Source organism: Cryptomeria japonica, chromosome 7, assembly GCF_030272615.1.
Source record: "Cryptomeria japonica chromosome 7, Sugi_1.0, whole genome shotgun sequence".
Lineage (NCBI taxonomy): Eukaryota > Viridiplantae > Streptophyta > Pinopsida > Cupressales > Cupressaceae > Cryptomeria > Cryptomeria japonica.
In genome coordinates, this window is record NC_081411.1 from 110,452,233 (window position 1) to 110,460,355 (window position 8,123).

An 8,123-nucleotide genomic window follows, 5' to 3' on the forward strand; every position below is an offset into this window, starting at 1 on the left:
ATGTTGATGTCTCAAGGAAGATAGAAAAAAGGATACAAAACTTCATCACCAAGGAGATATCCTTTAGGCAAAAATGTACGTAACTCCAAGATAAAGATGCATAACTCTTATAAGAAAGGAAAAGATATCTATAAAAGAGATATCTTGCAACAAGTGTAGAGGGTCCTTTTGAGGGATGCATAGAGGAAGATATATTTACATATAGATACCTACCTCCAAAGATAGATGAGATATTTAATAAGGATAAAATCTTTGGAAGGAGAAGGAGACTAAAAATACACACCTCTCCATTGCTTAGGAAAAAGTAGATTCGTAGTGAAGAATTGCACAAATTAATTAAGGAGAGACTATTCAAAAGAGATGTATTGGTTAAAGCAAAGAATAGATCCTAAATAAGGAACACACATGTACTCACATGAAGGATAGTTCTATAGTGGAAAGGACACCAAGTTATGAAAAATGCAACTCATAAAGAAAAAGGAAATGCTTGGAATAAATGTGAGAGGATTGAAATAAAATTATATTCTTGAACCCCAAACATGGAGACAAGGATAACCATGATAAAGGATTACACACCTTCTAAGGAGATATCATTCATAAGAGACATACCATTTTAAGCAAGGAATATGTCCTAAACAAGGAATACACATGTACTCACATGAAGGATAATTCTATGCAAGAAATGACATCAAGTTATAATAGATGCAACTCAACAAAAAAAAAAAAAAAATCCTTACAAAGGAGAAATTATTGAAAACTATTATTTCCCCCTCAAGCATAGAGATAATAATAAATAGACTATTATGTTTCTCACTAAGTATGATTTCATCTGAAATTTTACCACCATGAATGACAATGAGGCTCCAATAGGTAAGCTAACAATGTCACGTAGTGAGGAGCAACATAATAGGAACTTGAATCTTATTTGAAATGATATAAAAAAATGTCATTCATTATCACATGTTATTTATATGATACCTAGATCAATATATTATTGTATTTTAATTTGCAAAACTTTACATTCATTAGTAGAATGGTTATGGATTTAATGATACTTGCAAAAAGTATAATTTTCAAAATCTTTACTTCTCTTTCTTGGTTTAGGCCAAAAAAGAAAAATTAAGTTGGTATGAAGAAGGTCAAATAAAACATTATCGTGTTGTAATTCCATATTGGAATGAGAAGACATGTATTCACTAGACAATGGGGAAGGGGATTTTGACAAAGGAAGAGATTGGAAACCTAGCTCTTCATTGGAAAAGTGTGATTTCTCATGACTTTCAAGACTTTGTTGCAAACATCCTAAAACGTGTCATTGTATCCATGTGTAGGATCATATATGGGTGTTGAAATATCTAGAGAAGAGGGTTTTCTCTTAATTGGAATTAGATTGAAGTTTAAAAAGGCCCAATCAACATCCAAACATGTGATAGGATAAAAAATTTGAGTGTCAAATTCAGGTATCTTAGATTTGCTACAAAATGAGGGTGTGAAATCTAATGACCTCCAATCCTCCTCCAAGAGTTCCTCTTTAGAAACATATTTAGTAGGAGGTGGTGTATTTTTCCAAATTTAAGAGAGGATTGTAGTAACTTTAAAAGTATATTGTGCTTCAATTTGTATGTTCTTATCAACTTCCAAAGTAAACACTTCATTATTATATGTGTAACACATTGCATGATAATTAGGTTGATGATTCCCTTCACCCTTTACAATAATTTTTGGTTTTTTTGAGGTTGAGAGACATGTTGATGAAGGTTGACAATAACCATAGGCTTCTCAAAAACATGAATGACATTGATTTGATCTTGGTTAGGTTCTTCATTTTTGGGAGAGAGAGCATTGGAAAAATAATAATGATGGGAAATGGTATCATCCTCCTGCTCAAATGTATCTTCATGATTAAAACAAACTTTAGGAAAGGGACAATCATATCTCATTAATGATTCATCCCTAGGGGCGATCATTGAAATGAAAATAAGGTATGGTATCACTAGGAAAGGTAGCTACAATACCATCCCCTTGCACCAAATGATCCTTATGGGGGAGGTGAATTTTAGGAGAATAATGAACATGATTCTCCAAAGTTGCATCTTACGAGGGAGATCCTTGAAAGAAGTGTTCATAATCTCTTCTTGCATCAAAGTGCCCTCATTGGTGGGACCAATTTTTAAAGAGGGTAAATAATAGCTATAAATGAAGGCAAGAGCTAAGTTATCATCATATGCATGAAAGGGAACATCATGAACATCTTGAATGTAACTTGAAATTGAACTAGAAAAATAAGATAAGAATTCCATATGTTCTCATGATCAAACAAGAAACTCATATACCATATTAAAGATGTAACCAAAGAAATGTTCACTCAATATATGCAATGAAATTATGCAATATCATATTTATAATCAGAAGATCCTTTAGACTAAGAAGCGTCAAGATCACCAAAATGTAAGGTACGTGAAATAGGATTCACAAGTGTATGCATGCAAACTAGGAACCCAATTCATGACCATGAGATACATTGGAAGGAGAATGATCCACTAGGCTCAAGATGGCTAAACCACAATGTGCATTCAGTGGTCCTTTGCTATGTGGGGACTATGACTATGTAATTGTAAATGAAGAATGAAAGAATTAGGGCCAAATAGGGTGAAATGGTAGTTTTTAGTATGCATAGGAAGAGAATTAACTGATAGACAAATTTTGGTAGTAGATTCAAGCAAAGCGGACTGTAACTAACATATGGAATGAATATAAGAAAAAAATAGAGGAACTGGGGTGCCCAAGTTGACTTGCTCCCAGGACTACGACGCCTTGCTCGACCCACTCCCAACAATTTAAACTCCAACGAATTATAGGGTATAAATATCCTTCTTCTTGCTCTATAATTGTTTTCATGTATTTATCACCTATTTCTACACATAAAAAAGAAGGAAAATATTGTGTATAAATGGGTATGCCTAATTCAAACTCTAGTTTAGGAATTGACATTCAAAATGAAATAAATTGAACTTGAATTAAAATCATGTTGTGAGGTAGTAGAGGTTAAAAATAAAATTCTTATACCTTCATAAAAGTTCTTGATGTCAAAAAGATCATGAAGATGCTTAATGTTGATTTGATTTAGTTGACTTTAGAAATTGCCATCACAAATGTATAGACTACAAATTACTCTTAGTCTTGCATGTGTTTAAAGCTTGATCTCTTTCTCTTAAGGATTTGAGGTGCAAAATTGTAGTTGAGATCTTGAATTTAATTTAGTTTCCTCTCAAAATTGAGTATAGCTTGATTATATACCTCTCCCAACCATTTCGAGGTGTAAAACTTGATGCATGCAAATATAGGTTCAAAAATTTATGTTCAAACAAGATGATCATTCAACAGTTTGAATTCGAGCCTAAACATTAAGGAATGGGATGCCCAAGGATGTTTCTCCCTCCAATGCGGTCACAAATTGGGACCTAAGGTCCACAGTGGAAATGAGAAGTCAAAATTGAATACAAAATAGAGTTGGATTAACCATGTCGAGCATGAAAACCTAGTAATGCTAGAATAGGGCCTAGATAAGCAAGAAATTGCATAGAAACACAATTTATGATGCTACAGATAGATAAAATTAATAGTTTGGGTTCTTATGCTAAGTTCGTCTAGAAATAAGAGAATATATGAAGTAACTTGAGGAAGAAAAAAAGGATGTGAAGATCCCAAGTTTCTTAGGGCCATAAGAAATATTTGGAACAAAATAGAAACAATATTACCAATAGGGGCTTGAGAAATTCAAAGAGCGAAAGAGAGATAAGGGTAAGTGCACCAAGATGAGGGACCAAAATATTGCTAACTTCTTTTTTCGTAAAAGTAGTCATTTGGCACGTGCCAAATAGGGCACTCACCATATTTGGCATGCACTAATAGGTTTGGCATGTCAAACCTAAAGTTTGGTCATGCCAAAGCTATTTGGCATGTGCCAAATTTAGCATTAGCCAAATATAGCACTAGAAAATTGTCTTTTGCTTTCACTCTCTCTACCCCAATAAGAATATATACATGAAATATAACATTTTATTTCTAATACTTTAAGTTATATTTCATGTATATATTGGTAGGAGTTTTGAGAGTGGTTTCAAATCTCTAGGAGTTATAATGTATATTCTAGGTTTTAGAGGATCATTTAAATGTTCAGGTAGTCAAATTTTAGTAATCAACATTTTGTCACTCTCTCTAAGCTACTGTTTGTATCTTCCCCAAACTTTAAAACTATAGATCTCTCTCTATCACTCTTCCCATATCCCATTTCTACCTCTCTCTATCTCACTCTCTCCTCTCAACCCTAAAATCTAACACTACCTCTTTACCTCTTATTCCTACCCTTCACTCTCTACTATATGTTTTCTCTCTCTTTACACACCTCTCTCTCTCTAAATTTATTTCTCTAGATCTCTCCCACCTTCCCTCCCTTTGTACCTCACCATCATTCCTTACCTCCATCTCTATCCATTCCTCACTCTCTCTTCTTCTCTCTCCCTCTCTTATTGTTTGTCTCCCCTTTCTCTCTTTTTTCTCTTGATCATTAAGTCTTCCTCCCACCCTCTATCTATCCCCATCCCTAGGTCTTTCTTTTCCTCTATCTTTACTTCTCTACCTCTCCATCCCTATCTCATTATCCACCTTTCTCTCCATCTATCTCTCTCACCTCAATGTTTCCCCCTAGGTCACTCACCCCTTTCTCCCTAGGCTCTAGGTCTCTTCACCCTCTTGTTCTTTGCCTCCCTCTCCATCTATCTCCCTATATCCTTACTCCTCTTTCTATCTTTATGAACATCTCTCTCTCTCTCCCTCAATTCTCTACATCTCCCCTCTTTATGTCTCTCCCACCATGTCTCCTTCTTAGTCTCATCTATATTGATTCCTCCCCTCTTGTCTCTTCCCTCTCCCTCTCTCTCTCCTCACCCAAATGTCTCTCCCTCACTCCATATATACCTCTCTCTACGTCCCCCTCCCTATCTTAGTACCCACCTCTATCCCCATCTATCTCTCTCCCCAAGTCTATTACCCCTCTCTTCCTAGGCTTTAAGTCTCTCACCTCTAGACACAGAGAGCCCAAGTGAGAGAGAGGGAGTGAAAGAGAGGGAGAGATCTAAGAGAGAGGGGGGGGGTTGATGGAAAGAGAAGGAGAGACTAGAGAGAGAAAGTGAGACAAATAGAGGGAGTAAGGGAGATGTTGAGAGAGAGAGAGAGAGAGAGAGATGGGTTGATGGAAAGAGAGGGATATACTAGGGAGGGAGCTGCAAAATCGTTAATGCAATATATTTTTCATGCACCAAATTGGGTGTACACCAAATGCAAAATTTGCATTTTTTGAATTTGGCACTTGCCAAATTTTGTGTGTGCCATATTTGGTGTGCACCAAAGTAACTACCTTGGGAGACACCATGCCTTAGGCTTTGATTTGCCTTAGGCATCCAACCCAAAGGCTTGGTCATCCTTCTCAGACCCAAGACGTGTTTTTTAGCAAACATATAAATTTTTTCATAATTTTGTTCATGCTCTCCATCAATTTTGTATGTGTTTCAATAAAAACAAAAATAAACACCATGAAAGAATCAAAATATTTCTTACTTAGCTATCCAACCATATTTCATTCTTTTTTTTTTAATTTTGATTATTTTAAGGTCTTCATCTCTAATTTCTTTTGTTAAATTGTGTCCGTATTTTGTTAAAAACCAATATGTCATATTTTGGGCATAGATTTTACTGGTTCATCAAATTTTGGAACAAATTATATTTTTAAAAACTAGAATCCATTCTACACGATTTAAAAACAAATGATTTTTTATTAGTTTTCACAATATTTTGGGAGTAGCACGCTCAAATTTCTATTTTTCAGGATGTGGCCACTTTGGAAATTTTTAAAAAATCATATATACATCAAAAAATTAGATGAAAACTTCAACATAAACTTCAATGTGTTAGATAGTTTCTCAACAAAGTGATTTGAAAAATTCTAAAAAAAAGTTAACATTTTAGGGGCACCACATTTGGTGCTATGTTATGTTTTTCTAATAAAAATAGGACCAATAACTGTGGTGTCCCTTTTTTAAACCCTTAAGATTCATAATTTAAAAAAAAACATAGTTTAGAAAGTAGATTCAGAGCACTTCAACTCTTGTTCTTATTGCATCTTCAAATTTTGAGTTTATCTATCTTCAATTTCACGTCAAAGTTTAGACTTTGCTGATTTTAGAAAACAAAAGTGACATCTTAAGACCCCTTTCTGGTCACCCATCTTTGTGCAGTTACCCACAAATTAATGCTGTAAGAAAAATATTCTAGAGAGATTTGTATAGCTCAAGATAAAGTTGTAGCTAACTGTGTATAAGCTTGAGATTACAAGAGGCCTAAGAGAGATAGAGAGCTCAAATGGAAGTTGGATTCAAAAATGAGAAGATGAGGGAAAATGGAGAATTTGACCATCCATTTAGATTTGTTATGTCAAAAAATATTAAAAAACTATTGTCGAATGAAAAAATATTACAATGCACTAGCATGACAAGTGGATATCTATATGAAGTGTTAATATCTAGATGATTACATTGAAAATGAAGAGAAAAACGTGTAACACAAAGAAGATACAAAAATAACCACAAGAAAGGAAATTTGAGGTCCTTGAGAAGGAAGAAGGCTAAATCACAAACTAAAATGAGCCTACAAAAATTCTAAAGATATGGACACACCATAAATTAAAATTAATAGCATATGCAATTTTCAACAATACAATGAGACTAAAAAAAATTAACTAATAGGTTCAAGATTGAAATTCATATGTATAATACAAAATAAAATTTGAAATACAAAATAAATTGATGTCAAAAATCTCATGAAGATGCTTGATGTTGATTTGATGTAGTTGACTTTAGAAATAGAAGATCATGTATGCCATCACAAATGCATAGACTACAAATTACTCTTAGTCTTGAATGCCTTTAATGCTTGATCTCCTTCTCTTAAGGATTTGAGGTGCAAAATTGTAGTTGAGATCTTGAATTTAATTTATTTTCCTCTCAAAATGAAAGAAGATAGCTTGATTATATCCCTCTGCCAACCATTTCGAGGTGTAAAACTTGAAGCATGCAAATATAGGTTTAAATTTTTTATTCAAACAAGATGATCATTTATCAGTTTGAATTTGGTCTTGAACATTAGGGAATGGGATGCCCAAGGCATGTTTCTCCCTCCAATGCAGTCCCAAATTGGAACCTAAGGTCCAAAATGGAAAGGAGAAGTCAAAATTGAATACATAATAGAGTTGGATTCAGCATGTCAGGCACGAAAACCTAGTAATGCTAGAATAGGGCCTAGATAAGCAAGAAATTGCTTAGAGACACAATTAATTATTCTACAGATAGATAAAATTAACAGTTTGGGTTCTTATGCTAAGTTCATCTAAAAATAAGAGAATATATAAAGTAACTTTCAAATAAAAAAAGAATGTGAAGATCCTAGGTTTTTTAGGGCCATAAGAAAATTTTGGAATAAAATAGAAACAATATTACCAATAGGGGCTTGATAAATTCAAAGAGAGAAAGACAGATAAGGGTAAGTGCACCACGATGAGGGACCAAAACATTGCTAACTTTTTGTTTTCACAAAATTAGCCATTTGGCACATGCCAAATAGGATGCTTACCATATATTTGGCATGCACTAATAGGATTGGGATGTCAAACCTAAATTTTGGTCAAATATAGCATTGGAAAATTATCTTTCTCTTTCACTCTCTCTCCCACAATAATAATATATACATGAAATATAACATATTCCTTCTTATACTTTAAGTTATATTTCATGTATATATTGGTAGGATGTTTGAGAGCGGTTTCAAATTTCTAGGAGTTATAATGTATATTCTAGGTTTTAGAGGATCATTTAAATTTTTAGGCTGTCAAATTTTAGTAATCAGCATTTTGTCACTCTTTCTAAGCCACTATTTTTATCTCCCCAAAACTTTAAACCTATATATCTCTCTCTATCACTCTTACCATTTCCCACTTTTACCTCTCTCTATCTCACTCTCTCCTCTCAACCCTAAGATCTAACACTACCTCTTTACCTCTTTTTCCTACCCTT